The 17,862-nt window shown below is 54.7% G+C and overlaps 1 protein-coding gene and 1 pseudogene across 1 annotated transcript in view; one reads left to right on the top strand and one right to left on the bottom strand.

The window, feature by feature from the left end:
* The window catches only part of LOC135404433 (zinc finger protein 239-like), a 352,167-nt pseudogene extending 337,651 nt beyond the window's left edge, over window positions 1-14,516 (top strand).
* Window positions 1-17,862, bottom strand: part of LOC135404423 (zinc finger protein 501-like) — a 127,466-nt gene that overhangs the window by 29,145 nt on the left and 80,459 nt on the right. The gene's annotated exons all lie outside the window — the stretch shown is intronic.

Below are 17,862 nucleotides of genomic sequence, written 5' to 3'. Positions count from 1 at the left end.
CCTGGAATGGGATGGGAACAACTAGAATGGGATGGGAACACCGGGAACAGGAATGCAAACCCGTGGAATGGGAAGGGGAACACCCGGGCCCGGGCTGTGTCCCTGGTGAAACAGGAGGCCAGGCCCAAAAGAGTTCACTAAGAAATTTGGGCCTGCTAACAAGCTCCCAACAGCCAAGACCATCTGTGCTCGTTCTGTTCTACTGATAGGAGCAAAGCTTCAGAGAATAGTACAGGAACATGTCCTAGGCCTAGAGGGGATAAATTAGAGAGACAGCAGGATCAGGGAGACATTGGAATAGGAGGAATAGGCCGGGAGCCAGGGCTTTTTCCGAGCTTCAGGGAGCGGGTCAAGAACAATGGAAGAGAAGGAAGGTCAAGCTGAGGAAGATGAGTTGAAGCCCCCAGAGCCATGGAGGAAGAGTGGAAGTCCCCTCAGGATTGAGGGCCGAGAGAAGCACCGCCCCAAGCCCCGCCTGAGCTCCACCTATACTCCGCCTATTATTAATATGCAGAGATAGATGTTGGAATCACTGGAATATGCATTTAATCACAGCTGAAGATTGTATAAAAATGCTGATTTTGTGTGAAGCCAAATACCTTGCTGCTTAAAGATAAAAAAGTCTCTGAGCAGTTTCTCGGACCGATTTTTCGGATTCAGCGCCCAGTCAGTCCCAGGATGATCCCAGTCACTCCTGGTCTCTCCCAGTTGCTCCCAGTTTCCTCCATGTGGTCCCACTCATTCCCAGTTGCCCCCAGAAGCTTCCAGCAGGATCCCAGTTGCTCACAGCCACTTCCAGTCATCCCCAGTGCACTCCCAGTTGCTCCCAGGATGATCCCAATCACCTCCTGCATGATCCCACTCACTCTTGATATGATTCCAGTATGACCCCAGTCACCCTCAGTGTGGTCTCAGTTGCTCCCAGCATGGGCCAAGCTGCTCCCACTGTGATCCCATCATGGTCCCAGTTGCTCCCAGTTGCCCCTAGCACAGATCCAGTCACTCCAAGTATGATCCCAGTCCTCCCTCCTGACAGTCCCAGTCAATCCCAGTTGCTTCTCTTGTAAATCCAGTCACTCACAGTTCCTTCCAGTTGCCCCCCGCCTGGTCCTTATTCCCCTTCATGTAGTCCCAGTCACTCCCAGTATGGTCCCAGTCACCCCCACCATGGTTGCAGACACTCCCAATATATCCCAGTAGAACCTTCAGCATGCTCGTAGTCCTTCCCAGTCACTCTCAGATGCCCTAGTAACATTCCAGTTTCCACCAGTATGATCCCAGTGACTCCAAGGCACTCCCACTATATCCTATGTGGCCTCCAGTTGCTCCCAGTAGCCCTCAGTGTGGTCCCAGTTGCTCCCAGTATGATCCCTGTTGCCCCAGTTCTGGTCCTGGAGGGTCCCAGTGCGCTCAGATCCTGCTCCCGGGGGGTCCTGCTGGGTCCCAGTCCTGGTCCCAGTGTACCCTGGTGTCCCAGTCCATCCCAGTCCATTCCAGTCCATCCCATTCCATCCCAGTCCGTCCCAGTCCATCCCAGTCAGTCCCAATCCATCCCAATCCACCCCAGTCCATCCCAGTCCATCCCAGCCCATCCCAGTCTGTCCCAGCAGCCGCCGCCGTTTCCCGGGTCCTGCACAATTGGGACACTGCAGGGCCCTATGGAAAAAAAGGAACCTTGTGACACTGCGGAATTCATGGAATCCAGGGGCCTTTGTGACAGGGGGGCCTCATGGAACCAAAGGAAGCCTGAGGTGTTTCAGAAGGTCATGGAATCAAGGGGCCACTGGGACACTGCAGGGCCTCTGGCAATTAAAGGAACACTGGGACACTGGGGCAGGACATCCCCCCTGCAATGGCACCAAGACAATGCCTCATTTGCAAAGGGGTCAGTGCTGAGCTGAGAGGGGGCCGGGACAAGGCAGGAGATGTTGGAACCCAGACTGGTTTGACCCCAAATGAAGCCCCTGATGGTGAGGGAAGCCCTGGAGTCCAAGGACTGTCAGTCCCTGGGTTTCTACCAGAAAGGGCCAGTCCCCTTTCCCAGGGGCAGGTTCTTCCAACAGAACCCTTCTTGGGGGGTGTGTGGAGATTCCTGCCTTGGCTGGGGATCCCCCAAGGTCACTGCTGGAGGTTGAGAGCAGAGATCTCCCCACGAGCGCTGGTCTGGGGGAGTTCCATCCATCTCTCATTAAGAATTCTTGCTTGTTTGCCAGCTTTAGTAGAATTGCTTCAACAATTGCTTTAGTGTAGTGCCCTGTCCTATCTTATCCTGTACTACTGGTAGTTTTAGTGTGTATATTGTGTAGTAAATAATTTAGATGAAGATCTTTTATCTGATGATTTGTAACTCTAAATAATTCATTTTCTGTCAATAGATCTGATTTGTCATCATTAAACTCGGGGGACAAAAGTGATTCAGTCACACCTCTGTAATTCCTCTAAACTTCAACTTTTGGCACAATGCAAGGCTGAGATTGGATCCAGCAGCCCCCAGCACCCCACAGTAAGTTGGGAGCTCAGGGGGGCCACCCCCCTTTCCCAACCCCTCAGTGCCCAAAGACCCCCTTGGGACCGTTGCACCCACCAGACCACCCCCCTTTTCCACCCCTCTTCCTGTTCCTTCTACTTTCCCATTGTCCCCTCAGTCCCCAATTTCCCCCCCGAATAGTTTTGGGGTCCCAACCCCCACTTTTTGCCCCCTCTCCTGTGGGTGCTGAAGGAGAAAATGAGGCTGCACACCCAGAGTTCCATTTTGGGACTTGTCCCCCGACTCTTTTTGCTGTCCCCTTTTATTCCTGTTCTCTCGTGAGCAGCACCTGGTGTTTGTCTTTCAGTCCACCGGAATTCCCAAAGCAGTGCCCTGATCCCACACATTCCCCTCCCCTCATGTGCTGGCTGTTCAGCCACCAGAGAAAAACACAGGCTGGTCATGCAGGCTGGTTAAAGAGCATTTCCACTTGGAGAAACAACCTTCTCTCTCCAAGCACTCAACCAAGGTCCATCCTCCCTTTGCATTCCCATGAACTCAGGGCAGGTGCAGAGTGACTCCGCTTGGTCCCACCTCTGCCCCTGTTCTGTTTGGACACGCAGAGTTCATGGCCAAGAGGGCCAGGACCCGGGCTCCTTGTCTTGGAGCTTGTCCCATGCGCTTCCAGAGGACTTGGAATATTGAAACCAGACAGATTCTGAAACCCCTGCTCCTGGTGCTGCCACAGTGCCCATCCACTGGCACTGCAGGCATGGCCTGCACTGAATGGCCAGTGCAGCAGGAGCTCTTCTGCCCACGGGAATTATTAATGATAAATGGAGGGCAGGCACGTTTTGATCTGTGACACAACTAAAATAACAAGGATTACTTACAGGAGTGTTAAAGGTATTGTCAGTCACAGGAATCACAACGTCAGGTGCGGCCAAGAAGGCATCTGAGTGACAGGGACACACCATGGCTGAGTCATTAACCAGTCAGGAAGAGTTGGTAGACCCAGTGAATTCCCCCTAGAACAGTGTCTGCCCGATGGGACATGCGGGCAGGGCTTGCTGTGCTCAGCATTCCCTGCCTGCTCCCGGGATTCCTGAGGGACAGTCTCTGCATCTGCAGGATCAGATTGTGGGCTGGGTCTGCTCAGGATAAGGTTCCATCAGAGGGACTGGAAGCCAGCAGGGTCCTGTGGGAGACAAGACAAGCACAGCCCTTCCCCACACTGAGCACTCGAGAGGACCTTGTCATTGGGTGTCTTCTTGCAGGGTTTTGTTCAATACTTGCGGATTCATATTCAAAAAACTAAGGGTAAATACAGGTTTGTGATGATGATGATGATTTACTTGGGGTGTCACGTTCACCCTTTTTTGTTTTAAAAGTACGGTTTTTAATACAGAGCACTCATTTCTTGCACCTGGGATAGGCACGAGTGATAAGACCACATTTATGGTTTTTTGGTTTTCTTTCTGCTTCTTTTTTCTCTTTCTTTTTTCTTTCTTCTTTTTTGTTTTTTCTTTCTTTTTTATTTTTTCTTTCTTTTTTCTCCTTTTTCCTCTTTTTTTCCTGTTTTTTTCTTTTTTCTCTTTTTTCTTCCTTTTTTTTTATTTTCTTTGTTTTCCTTTTTTTCCTTTTTTCTTTTATTTCCCATTGTTTTCTATCAGTTGTATTTTCAAGGAAGATTCAAACACACATCAAAACAATCTCCATGTACATATCTTACAACAACAGATAATCTGGCACTGTTCCAGGTTCGTGAGGATTCCCAAGATCACAAACACTGAGACACGAAGGCTGGAAATGAAGCAACTTTATCCTGTCCCTTGCCATAGCGTTCAATCCACACCCAGCCCTGGATTTCTGGGAAGCTGCTGGGCAGGAGCAGGAGATGGAGCTGGTGCTCAGGAGGGGCAGGCCGGCCGTGCACCTTCCCTTGGAGGCACTTCAATTCTCCAGGAGATCCAGTGGTTCCAGGGCTGTGTGTCCATTCTTCAGCCATCCAGCCCCTGCGTGGCCACAGCCAAAAGCAGCCCCATTTCCCAAAAGTGCCGTGAGGAAGGACGGTGGTGGAAAACCCCCACAGGAGGTAAATGAGCACCATTAAAGGCAGGAGAGAGACCCCCCACAGGAGGGAGATTCCCACGAGTCAAGGTGGGAGACAGAGCCCTCAGCAGAGGCCCTAAAGCCCCGTCAGCAGGGACATCAACAGGCTGAGCAGCAGAGCAGATACAAACGGCAGGGAATACATCCTCCTGCTCCCCAGAGATGTCGTCCAACAAGTCTAAAAGATGTGTTTTCAAGGTGTCCAAATTGAAATTGCTCATCCATAACCTTCTGTCCTGCTGCGTTCAAGACCTGTTGCAAAATCTTCCAGTAAAGTCGGTGTTCTTGGGAAATTCCCTGCCCCATTGTTCCTACAGGGCTCCGCAGATCCCTGTGCCAGGGGCTCCGCTGTCCCATTCCCACGGGATGAATGCCGGCACTTCCCACCTCCATCAAGTGGCAGGTGCTGGGAGAGTGTCCCAGAGCTCAGGTCACACCTTGGGGCCACCAGAGATGGGGCTGAAGGAGAAAATGAGGCTGCACACACAGAGTTCCATTTTGGGACCTGTCTGCCCATCTTTCCAGCATCCCCCTTTCATTGGGGTTCGTTTGGAAACAGTGCCTGGGGTTTGTCTTTTAGTCCACTGGAATTCCCAAATCACCCCAAAGCAGTGCCCTGATCCCACACATTCCCCTCCCCTCATGTGCTGGTTGTGTTCAGCCACCAGAGAAAAACACAGGCTGCCATGCAGACCCTTCCAAGTGATTTTCCACTTTGGCAAACAGCACTCTCTGGATTGAAAACACCAGTCAAGGCCAAAACACTCCTTGTTGATCCTGATTAACTGAACACAGCTGCTGCTGCCTTAACTTGTTCCCACAAAAATTCTCAGGGTTCCTTTGCTTCCAGGAGGCCCCCCATGTCACAATGGCCCCTTGATTCCATGGGGTTCCAAACTGTCTCAAGAATCCTTTGGTCCCATGACCCCCCATATCCCAGTGGCCCCTTGGTTCCATGAGGATGCACAGTCTCAGAATTCCTTGGTTTCAATGAGGCTTTGTAGTGTCCCAATGGTCCCTTGATTCCGGGAGTTTCCACAGTGTCCCAACAGCTCCTTGGTTCCAGGAGGCCCTGCAGTGTCCTAAAGGCCTCCTGATTCCCCAGGGTTTCGCAGTGTCCCGGTGTTCCTTTTGTTCCGTGAGGATCCGCAGTGGAACAGGGTCCCTTTGGGGCCATAGGGCCCTGCAGGGTCACAGTGTCCCCCTGATTCTGGGAGGTTCGGAAATATCTCAGGGCTGCGAAAACTGGGATTGTTCAGGTTGGAGAAGGGAAGGCTTTGGGGTGACCTAATTGTGGCCTTCCAGTGCCTGAAGGGAGCCAACAAGAAAGATGGAGAGAGACTTTGGACAAGGGCCTGGAGTGACAGGACAAGGGGCAGTGGCTTCGCACGGATAGAGGGAAGGGTTGGAGGAGATAGTAGGAAGGAATTCTTGATTCTGAGGGTGCTGAGATGCTCTTTAAGGCCCCTCCCAAGCCAAAGCATTCCATGATTCTGGGACTGGTGGGTGAGGTGGTGGTCGGAGCCATCTGGGGCACAGGGACACAAAATGAGGGAGTTTTCCATTGTGGGGGAAGGAAGGAGGGGGCAGCAGAACTGGTACCTTGGACACCAGGCAGGTAGGCTCTGGCTTTCCTTGGAGAATGATGGATGGAGTCCCCTGGGAGTCAGTCCTGAAGAACAAAAGAGTCCAGGAAGGCTGGAGGTGCTTTAAGAAGGAAATCTTCAAGCTCCAGGAGCTGTGCCCATGTGCACAAGACAAGCCAGGGGTCAAAAAGCACAGCTTGGTTAAAGAGAGAACTCAGGCTGGAACTCAGGGGAAAAAAGAGAGTGTCTCACCTCTGGAAGGAGGGGCAGGAAACTTGGGAGAACACAAGGATGTGGTGAGGTCATGTAGGGGGAAAATTAGAAAGGCCAAAGACAAACCGGAACTGAATTTGGCCACTGCACTTGCAGACAGCAAAGAATGTGTCTCTAAATCCATGGGCTCCAGCCAAAGATGTGGAATTTGTTTCCTTTGGGTTCAAGGTCAGGCTGTGCCTGTGTCCAGCCCAGAGGCTCAGAAAAGCATTTCTGGGGGTGGTTCTGAGGGCAGCACTGACCAGACTTTTGTGTGTGTGTGTGAGACAGGCAGAAGCACAAATGCCTGCACAGCCCAGAGCAGTCAGTGTGGGGCTGTACTTGCTGCTGCAGAGACCCCCAGGGAACAAACCCAGGGAATAGTTTGGGTTTATTCCTTGCTCTGTGTCAGTGGAATAGGATGTTCCACAGGAGCTCTGTCCCCCTCTGTGGCACCGGGTGGCTCGAAGCTGAAGGGGGGGGGGGTCAAGTGCAAGTTCCCTTCTGAAGTGTGTGTCCCTAGGGAGGACACTTGCCTTACTATTGCTTGTTATTTGTAATATAGATGCACCACACCTAAGGATGGATTCTGTAGAATATGTGCCATCTATATTTGGGTTGGGTCTGACTGAGCTGCAGTTCAGTTCCCCACAGCAGCCCTCCCAGGGCTGGGTTTGGCATTGGCAGCTGGAAGGGTGTTGAGAACACACCGGTGGTTTGGCCACTGCTGAGCACAGCATCAACACTGGGACATTCCTTCCTTAGCTGAGGGCAAGAGCCTGGGAGGGGACCCAAGCAGGCCAGCTGAGCCCAACTGACCACAGGGACATTGCAGACCATGGGAGGTCAGGTCAGCTCTAAAAGCTGAGGCCTGGAGCAGGAGGGGGGCATTCACTGTCCAATGGCTGCCTGCTGGGGAACCCTCACAGGTCCCCAGCCAGCAGAAAATGTCAACACTCTGCTGAACGGGACAAGGGATCCAAGATCCTGCTGAAAGCCCAAAATTCAGACAGTCCCCTGCCACCTCCCAGCTCTGGTGTGACCCTTCCAAAGCCTAAAGGGGCTCCAGGAGAGCAGGAGAGGGACTTGGGACAAGGGATGGAGTGCCAGGACACAGGGAATGGCTTCTCACTGCCAGAGGGCAGGGGGAGATGGGAGATGGGGAAGGAATTCCTGGTTGGGAGGGTGGGGAGGGACTGGGCTGGAATTCCCAGAGAAGCTGTGGCTGCCCCTGGATCCCTGGGAGTGTCCAAGGCCAGGTTGGAGCAACCTGGGATAGTGGGAGGTGTCCTTTCCCAGGGTGGGGGGTGGCACTGGGTTATTTGGAAGGTCCCTTCCCACCCAAACCATCCCATGATCCCGGGACATCCCCATCCTCTTGGGAAGCCCCAACCCAGCAAAGTATCAGTTCCCAGCTCAGGCACCTCAGAGCTCAGTTCTCTTCTGGGTGCTGGAAGATCCACATTTTCCCTGTTCCACGAGGATTTATCCCCCCACCAAATCCACAAACCAGGTGATGAAGAGGAGCAGAGGAGCTCAAGGGTAAAATCACTGAACCATGAGCTCTGGCAGAGAATCACACAATCACAGAGTCACTGAATCACACAATCACAGAATCTCAGTCACGCAATCACACAATCAAACAATCACAGAATCACAGAGTGACACAAGAACACAAGCACACAGTCACACAATCACAGAATCACAGTCACACAATCACACAGTCACACAATCACACAGTCACACAATCACACAGTCACACAATCACTTGATTCCATGGAGTTCTGGGCAGTCACAGTGGCCCTTTGGTTCCATGAGGCTCCACATGTCACAATGGCCCCTTGTCCGTGAGATTCCACAGTGTCCCCACATTCCTTTGGTTCCATGGGGCCCTGCAGTGTCCCAGTGCCACTTGATTCCACAGGTTACACAGAATCCCAATGGGCCCTTGAGTTCAGGAGGTTCCACTGTGTCCCAGGGTCCCTTGGATTCCAGGAGGCCCGGCAGTGTCAAAGTGGCCCCTTGACTCAAGGAGATTGCCCTGAGTCACAATGACCCATTAAATTCCAGAGGTCCTGCAGTTTCCCAGGGTTTCTTTGTTTCCATGAGACCCTACAGTGTCACACTGGCCCCTTGGTTCCACGAGGTTCAGCATTCAGCATTCCTGAGGCCCTGTATTGTCACAATGGCCCTTTTCATCCCATGAGCTTCCCAAATGTCTCAGGGTTCCTTCTGTTCCATGAGGCCCCAGATGCCACAGTGGCCCCGTGGTTCCAGGAGATTCCACAGTGTCCCTGTGTTCCTTTGGATCTGTAAGTCCTTGTAGTGACACAATGGCCCCTTGGTTCCAGGAGGTTCCAGAGCATCAGGATGGCCCCTTGTTTCCATGTGATTCTCCAGTGTCACAATGGTCCCTCGATTTCCTGAGGCTCCACTGAGTCCCAGGTTCCTTTGGTGCCCTTTGATTGCAGGAGGTTGCCGAGTGTCTGCGGATCCCTCCAGCTCCAGAATGCCCGGCAGTGTCAGAGTGGTCCCTGGAGTCCCTGGTCACTCCCACTAGGATCCCAGTCACTCCCAGTCACTCCCAATAGGATCCCAGTTGTCCCCAAGGTGGTCCCAGTTGCTCCCAGTCCCCCCCACAATGGTTCCTTTCCCTCTCAGGGACTCCCAGTCTGAGTCCAGTATGGCCCCAGGCACTTTCAGTCACTGCCTGGAGGAGGCCATTTGCCCCTGCATGGTCCCAGTTGCTCCCAGTATGATCCCACTCTGAGTCCAGTCACACTCAGTATGATCCCAGGAACTTCCAGACACTTGCAGTACGAATCCAGTTTGATCCCAGTCATCCCCAGTATGGTTGCAGTCCCTCTCACATACTCCCAGTATTATTGCAGTCACTCCCAGGATGATCCCTGTCAGTCCCAGTGTAATCCCAGTATGAGCCCAGCAGGGGCCCAGCTGCTCCCACTCTGATCCCAGTTACCCCCAGTGTGGTTCCAGTTGCTCCCATGAACCACTTCTCTGGTTCCAGTCACTCCCAGTATGATCCCAGTCACTCCCAGTACAATACCACATGTTGTGACACTTGTCTCACTTGTGTCCTTGTGACATTGCGGAATTCATGGAATCCAGGGGCTGGGGGGTTCGGGGGGTCCGTGGGCTGCGGGGGAGGGGGGAGCTCAGGGCCCACCAAAAATGCCCAACCAGGGCTCCCAAAGCTCAGGGCAACCCAAAAACGGCCACCCAGGGCTCCCACAGATCAGGGGAACCTCAAACAGAGGATAAATTGTCCCGGAGCTCAGAGTTGCCCCAAACAAGAGGGAGATGGGGGGCTGAGGATGCCCAATCCCCCTTTTCCCGGCATTTTTGGTTGTACTGGGTCTTAGTTAAACAAGATTACAACTTAGAAATTAAGAGACTTCAGGTGGAAGTGTGGAAAAGGAAAAGAAGCAGCTTTTTATTAACAAAATCTGAATAAACAACAAATGGTGCAACCAAAAACTTTCAGAAGAAACAAAACAAAGTCCCAAATCCCCAGGTGGGGGGGAGAAACTGTCCCGGCAGTTCAAAGCTCTCGCAGCCCCGTGTGCTCGCAGCCAGCAGTGAAGGAGTCCCTTTTCCCAGGGGCAGTCCCCAAAGCAGAACACCTCGCTCCCAGATGGGTCGGGCTCTCTCTCTCTCTCTCTCTCGGTCGTTCTCCACGAGGTGTCCCGTGGGGAAAAAACTTCCTCTCAGGAAAAGAGAGCAAGGTGGCCAAAACCAGCTCCCGCTCTGACCGGTCCCGGACAAACCCCAAAAGCCCCCGAACAAAGGACCCCCCGCCCTCCCCGCGGCCACCGCGGTGTCCTCGAGAGCCGCCCTCCCCCCACTGCCCCTGCCCAGCGCCTGCGGCTCCGCTCCAACCCACCCCATCCCGGGAGACACCGATGGGAATGGGGGGGACACTGGGAAACAATTCCAACACCTCTTTTCAAACCTCTGACACCTGGTTCCCAGACATTCCCAAAGAAGGGGCTTCCCGTGGCATCGAGCCAGGGACCGACCTTTGTATTGAACCAACTCCTGGAGAGACACGTTCCCATCCCTGTCCCCATTCCCATTCCTGGGGTTCTCATCCCTGTCCCATTTCCATCCCTGTCCCCATTCCCATTCCTGGGGTTCCCATCCCTATCCCCATTCCCACTTCCTGCTGTGCCAACCTGCTCCCAGTGTCCCTGTTCCTGTCCCCACTACCCCTATCCTGGTCTCCCATGTCCCCATTCCCATTCCCGGCGTCCCAATTCCCATTCCTGGTGACTCCAACCTGCTCCCAATGTCCCCATTCCCATTCCTGGAGTTCCCATTCCCATTCCTGCTGTCCCCAACCTGCTCCCAGTGTCCCCATCCCTGTCCCAAATGTTCCCATTCCAGTCCCCCCTGTCCGCATTCCTATTCCTGGTTCCCACGGAGGAACTGCCGGATGCCGGAGGAGGGAGCCAGGATTTATTGCCCAAAGCAGGAGATTTTCACACCCAAATTAAAGCCTCAGGAATAATTATGGTCCTGGGTTTCACACGGGAAAAAGCAGGAAGTTGATCCATCGGGAAGAGCCGCAGGGGGGCTGGGGTGGGTGGGAGCAGCAGGATGAGCTCTGCCAGCAGCTCCTGCCTTTCCGCAGGGAAGGGGCGGATCCAGCTCCAGGATCGCTCAGGCTGTGATTCCTGCTGGGATGAGAGCGGGGAAAGGAGTCACCATGTCCCTGTTCCCATCCCAGGGGATGGAGCCGGCTGTGGAGCCCAGGGAGAGTAGGAACTGCTCTGGATTCCCTCCTGATCCTGCTCCGTCCATCCCACCCCAACCCCACTCCATCCATCCCACGCCAATCCCACTCCAGAATCCAGCCCTGATCCCAGTCCACAATTCCACCTGATCCCACTCTGGAATCCTGCCCATAGCTGGAATCCCCTTCCAATCCCGCTCCAGCCATTAGGCCCCCATTCCCCTCTGGAATCCCGGCATCCATCCTGGGATCCCTGCCCAGAGGATCTGGATCCACACACGCTGCTGGGACTCACTGGTGGGCGCGGGGTCGTATCCATTCCCCCCCTCTTCCCTATGGAAAGAAAGCAGGATCAGCACCCGTGGCACAGAATCCCCGGAATGCTGCCGGGCGGATCCGTGCCCCTTCCCGACCCCCATCCCGGGAGTTACCGGATCGGAGCTTCCAGACACCGACTCCCACGAGGCCGATGATGGTGATGATGGCAGCGATGACAGACAGAGTGTCCTAGTTAGAACAGCTGGGACCGATTCCTCACTGGATGGGTGTAGCCCAAAACTGTGGATTCTATGGCCTTCCATGCCATTTTCCCAGGAACTGTTGTCAGGAGAGGCCTGCCAGGTGGGGGGGATGTCCTGAGCACCCTCATAGCCTTTTATGGACTGAGCATCCTCATATCCTTTTATGGACTGAGCATCCTCATAGCCTTTTACGGAATTGCCCGCTCTGAGGGAAGAACTAAGCATCCTTTTATGGAATTCCCCGCTCTGAGGGGAGGACTGGGCATTCCTGCCTGAACTGGAGAATAAATAAACCTGGAGTTTCGGAACCTTTTTACCACTCGTGGGATCCAGAGGAGGGCTGCAGCTCACCGCTCTCAACCAGCCTGAGACCACCATCCTCAACTGGACTGCAATCCCCACTTTTGACCAGACTGCAGCAGCTCTCCCACCAGCAGGTTTTTCCCTCTCCCTTTTCTTTGGACTCGGGGGGGCCCAAGGAACAGCACTTTGTTGATGGCCCAGGGTGCTGGGTTCTACATTTGGGTTTTGTGGCTTAAAACCAATTGCTTGTCTGTATAATCAGACTTATTGGGCAAGGGGGGTCCAAGGAGGGCCCAAGAGGGGCAAGGGGGGGCCGAAGGGGGCTGGACCAGGGGGGGAAGGGCTGCAGAGGGTGGATCCCGGAGGAGGAAACCCGCCAAAAGCGGCGGCCCAGCCGAGGGAGGAGCCGAGCGGGAGCACAAAGAAGAGCAGCCAAAAGGTCCTGGCGGTCGCTCGGCAATGGCGGGGGGGGCAAGAGCGGTTTGGGGGCCCCCGTGAGAGCCGGGGGGGAACCCCGGTAGCCGCAGAGTGGGGAGAGCGGAGAGGGGCGATCCCGGAGCTGGGGGACCCCCGGAATGCTGGAGGGGGGGGAGCAGAGAGGGAGCGCCGGGCCCCTTAAGCGGGGGTCCCGGAGAGGGGGAAGGCCTTGGAGTGTGGAGAGGAGAGGGGGCCTTGAGGCGTGGTGGGAGCCGAGAGCGCCAAGAGGTTTGCGAGGGTGGGAGCCGAGAGAGGAGGGTCGGCCGGCCCCGGGAGGCAGAGTGGGGAGAAGTGAGCCCTGGGACCCCCCTGGAAACACTAAAGGGGACCCCGGCGAGTGGGAACCCCCCGGAGCCGCAGGACCCCCGGTACCCTGGAGAAGGGGGACCCCCAATGCAGGCAGAAGTGCCATCAGGCCAGACAGGGGGGACCCCCCAAACCCCAGAGAGCAGAGAGGGGGAACTCCTGGGAGGGGATTTTGGGCTAAATGTTGTTGTTTTGGGGGTTTTTATGGGCACAAGATGCCCAGTGAGTCCTAGAGCTGGACTTGGGCAGTAGGAACCCCCAAGGCAATGCGCTCACCCCTTGTTTTCCCCCCCATCAGGATTTTTGCTTCCCAAATCTTGGTTGGATGGAGGAGGAAGCTGCGAGGAAGAGGAAGGTGCCACGGGCCCCCAGGCAGGTGAGGAGGAAGTCAGTGCCCCTTTGGGTCGGTCTTTTGTGGCCGTCCTGCCGGGGCCGGAGTTGGGGGGATGTCCTTGGGCTTCCCTGTGGGACGGAGGTAAATCCCCTGCCTGTCCTTGTTGCTTCCTGCCCCAGGCCCCGAGGTGAGGCCGGAGAGCGCGGAGGACAAATCCCAGCGGCAGAGCCTGGTGGGAGAGGACGTTTTGAAGGGCTCCCCAGCGCAGGAAGGCAGCGGGGAGGAAAAGGGCCGGAGATGCCCCCGCAGGAGGGGCTCCAAAGCCAGCCCAGGGGGCTGTGAGGAGGAAAGAGCCAGCGTGTGCCGGGAAGGCGGCCGGAGCTTGAGGTGGAGCTGCGAGCTGGTGGTCCCTGAGCAGCCTCCCAACAGGGAAAAGCCCTTCAGGTGTTTGGAATGTGGGAAGAGCTTCAGCAGGAGCACCCACCTCCTCAGCCACCAGAACATCCACAGTGGGGAACGGCCTTATATGTGTAGGGAATGTGGGAAAAGCTTCAGGCAGAGCTCCGTCCTCCGCAGCCACCGTCGCATCCACAGTGGGGAACGGCCCTACAGGTGTGAAGAGTGTGGGAAGAGCTTCAAACGGAGATACCACCTCTTCAGCCACCAGATGATCCACAGTGGGGAACGGCCCTACATATGTGGGGAGTGTGGGAAGAGCTTCAAACGGAGCTACCACCTCCGCAACCACCGTCGCATCCACGCTGGGGAACGACCCTACACGTGTAAGGAATGTGGGAAGAGCTTCAATCAGAGCTCCCACCTGCTCCTACACCAGATGATCCACAGTGGGAAAGGCCCTACACGTGTGCGGAGTGTGGGAAGAGCTTCAGGGACAGCTCCAGCCTTTGCAAACACCGTTGCTTCCACACCAGGGAATGGCCCTACAAGTGCTTGGAATGTGGGAAGAGCTTCAGCACAAGCACCAAGCTGCTCAGCCACCAGCACATCCACACTGGGGAACAGCCCGACACGTGTAGGGAATGTGGGACAGCTCCACCCTCTACACCCACCGTCGCCTCCACATCAGGGAGAGGCCCCACAACTGTGGGGAGTGTGGGAAGAGCTTCACGCAGAGCTCTTCCTTGACCTCCCACCAACGGACCCACCGGTAAGAGAAGCCCCAAGTGCCCCGACTGCGGGAAGAGCTTCGGCCGCTGCTCCAACTCCATCAGCCATCGGAGGACCCGCGTTGGATGATCCACAGGGACCCCCGTTGGGCACAGACCTGGTGTGCTGGTTTAATGGTAAACCAGCAGGGGAAATGTCAGCGGTGACACCTGGAATGGGATGGAACACCTGGAAAGGGAATGAGAATGCCTGGAATGGGAATGGGGACATAAAGAATGGGATGGGGACAATAGCAATGGGATGGGAACACCAGGAATGGAAATGGGAACACCTGGAATGGGAATGGGGACATTGGGAGCAGACTGGGGACACTAGGAATGGGAATGGGGGCAGCAGGAATGGGAGTGGGGACACGTGGAATGGGGAGGGAACACCTGGAATGGGAATGGGAACACCTGGAATGGAAATGGGAACACCTGGAATGGGAACACCTGGAATGGGAATGGAGACACCTGGAATGGAAATGGGGACACCAGGAATGGGAATGGGAACACCTGGAATGGAAATGTGAACACCTGGAATTGAAATTGAGACACCTGGAATGAGAACACCTGGAATTGGAATGGAGACACCTGGAATGGGAACACCTGGAATGGGAATGGGGACATCAGGAATGGGAATGGGGTCACCTGGGTTGGGAATGGGAACATTGGGAGTGGAAACATTGGGAGCCGGTTGGGGACACCAGGAATGGGAATGGGAACATCTGGGATTGGAATGGAGACTCCTGGAATGGGAATAGGGAAAACAGAGGTGGGATGGGAAAACCTGGAATGGGAATGGGGACAATAGGAATGGGAATGGAGACCCCGGGAATGGGAATGGAAACATCAAGAACTGGGAATGGGGAAAACAGAAGTGGGATGGGAACAACTAGAATGGTATGGGAACACCTGGAACAGGAATGCAAACCCGTGGAATGGGAATGGGAACACCCGGGCCCGGGCTGTGTCCCTGGTGAAACAGGAGGCCAGGCCCAAAAGAGTTCACTAAGAAATTTGGGCCTGCTAACAAGCTCCCAACAGCCAAGACCATCTGTGCTCATTCTGTTCCACTTACTGGAGCAAAGCTCCAGAGAATAGTACAGGAACATGTCCTAGGCCTAGAGGGGATAAATTAGAGAGACAGCAGGATCAGGGAGACATTGGAATAGGAGGAATAGGCCGGGAGCCAGGGCTTTTTCCGAGCTTCAGGGAGCGGGTCAAGAACAATGGAAGAGAAGGAAGGTCAAGCTGAGGAAGATGAGTTGAAGCCCCCAGAGCCATGGAGGAAGAGTGGAAGTCCCCTCAGGATTGAGGGCCGAGAGAAGCACCACCCCAAGCCCCGCCTGAGCTCCACCTATACTCCGCCTATTCTTAATATGCAGAGATAGATGTTGGAATCACTTGAATATGCATTTAATCACAGCTGAAGATTGTATAAAAATGCTGATTTTGTGTGAAGCCTTGGAGTAAGTTTGTCCAGCGCGAGCTGGCTTGCTCCCAACATTGAATAAACAAATACCTTGCTGCTTAAAGATAAAAAAGTCTCTGAGCAGTTTCTCGGACCGATTTTTTGGATTCAGCACCCAGTCGGTCCCAGGACGATCCCAGTCACTCCTGGTCTCTCCCAGTTGCTCCCAGTTTCCTCCATGTGGTCCCACTCATTCCCAGTTGCCCCCAGAAGCTTCCAGCAGGATCCCAGTTGCTCACAGCCACTTCCAGTCATCCCCAGTGCACTCCCAGTTGCTCCCAGGATGATCCCAATCACCTCCTGCATGATCCCACTCACTCCTGGTATGATCCCAGTATGACCCCAGTCACCCTCAGTGTGGTCTCAGTTGCTCCCAGCATGGGCCAAGCTTCTCCCACCGTGATCCCAGTATGGTCCCAGTTGTCCCCAGCATGGTCCCAGTTGCTCCCAGTTGCCCCTAGCACAGATCCAGTCACTCCAAGTATGATCCCAGTCCTCCCTCCTGACAGTCCCAGTCAATCCCAGTTGCTTCTATTGTAAATCCAGTCACTCACAGTTCCTTCCAGTTGCCCCCAGCCTGGTCCTATTCCCCCTTCACGTAGTCCCAGTCACTCCCAGTATGGTCCCAGTCACCCCCACCATGGTTGCAGACACTCCCAGTATATCCCAGTAGAGCCCTCAGCATGCTCATAGTCCTTCCCAGTCACTCCCAGATGCCCCAATAACATTCCAGTTTCCACCAGTATGATCCCAGTGACTCCAAGGCCCTCCCACTATATCCTATGTGGCCTCCAGTTGCTCCCAGTAGCCCTCAGTGTGGTCCCAGTTGCTCACAATATGATCCCTGTTGCCCCAGTTCTGGTCCTGAAGGGTCCCAGTGTGCTCAGATCCTGCTCCCGGGGGGTCCTGTTGGGTCCCAGTCCTGGTTCCGGATGTATCCTGGTGTCCCAGTCCATCCCAGTCTGTCCCAATCCATCCCAGTCCATTCCAGTCCAGTCCAATCCATCCCAGTCCATCCCAGTCTATCCCAGTCCATCCCAGTCCCTTCCCAGCAGCCGCCGCCGTTTCCCGGGTCCTGCCCCCTCCCCCCCCCCAAGATGCTGACGGGGGTCGGGGCTCCGTCTTTGCCTTCGTCTCCCTGGGCCTGCCTGGAATGAAGGGGCCGCTGGGACACTGCGGGACCTCCTGAAACCAAAGGAACCCGGGGAGAATTTGGATACTCCTGGAATCAAGGCACAATTGGGACACTGCAGGGCCCCATGGAAAAAAAGGAACCTTGTGACACTGCGGAATTCATGGAATCCAGGGGCCTTTGTGACAGGGGGGCCTCATGGAACCAAAGGAAGCCTGAGGTGTTTCAGAAGGTCATGGAATCAAGGGGCCACTGGGACACTGCAGGGCCTCTGGGAATTAAAGGAACACTGGGACACTGGGGCAGGACATCCCCCCTGCAATGGCCCCAAGACAACGCCCCATTTGCAAAGGGGTCAGTGCTGAGCTGAGAGGGGGCCAGGACATGCCAGGAGATGTTGGAACCCAGACTGGTTTGACCCCAAATGAAGCCCCTGATGGTGAGGGAAGCCCTGGAGTCCAAGGACTGTCAGTCCCTGGGTTTCTACCAGAAAGGGCCAGTCCCCTTTCCCAGGGGCAGGTTCTTCCAACAGAACCCTTCTTGGGGGTGTGTGGAGATTCCTGCCTTGGCTGGGGACCCCCCAAGGTCACTGTTGGAGGTTGAGAGCAGAGATCTCCCCACGAGCGCTGGTCTGGGGGAGTTACATCCATCTCTCATTAAGAATTCTTGCTTGTTTGCCAGCTTTAGTAGAATTGCTTCAACAATTGCTTTAGTGTAGTGCCCTGTCCTACCTTATCCTGTACTACTGGTCGTTTTAGTGTATATATTGTGCAGTAAATAATTCTGACTAAAACCTTTTGTGTCATCATTTGCAAAAATAAATAATTCATTTTCTATCAATAGATCTGATTTGCCATCATTAAAGCCTGGGGGACAAACGTGGTTCAGTCACCCCTCTAGAATTGCTCTAAATTTCAGCTGTTAGCACAATGCAAGGCTGAGATTGGATCCAGCAGCCCCCAGCACCCAGAGTAAG

Source organism: Pseudopipra pipra, chromosome W, assembly GCF_036250125.1.
Source record: "Pseudopipra pipra isolate bDixPip1 chromosome W, bDixPip1.hap1, whole genome shotgun sequence".
NCBI lineage: Eukaryota > Metazoa > Chordata > Aves > Passeriformes > Pipridae > Pseudopipra > Pseudopipra pipra.
The sequence above is the reverse complement of the archived record's forward strand: the minus strand, read 5'-3'. Positions and strand labels throughout refer to the sequence as shown.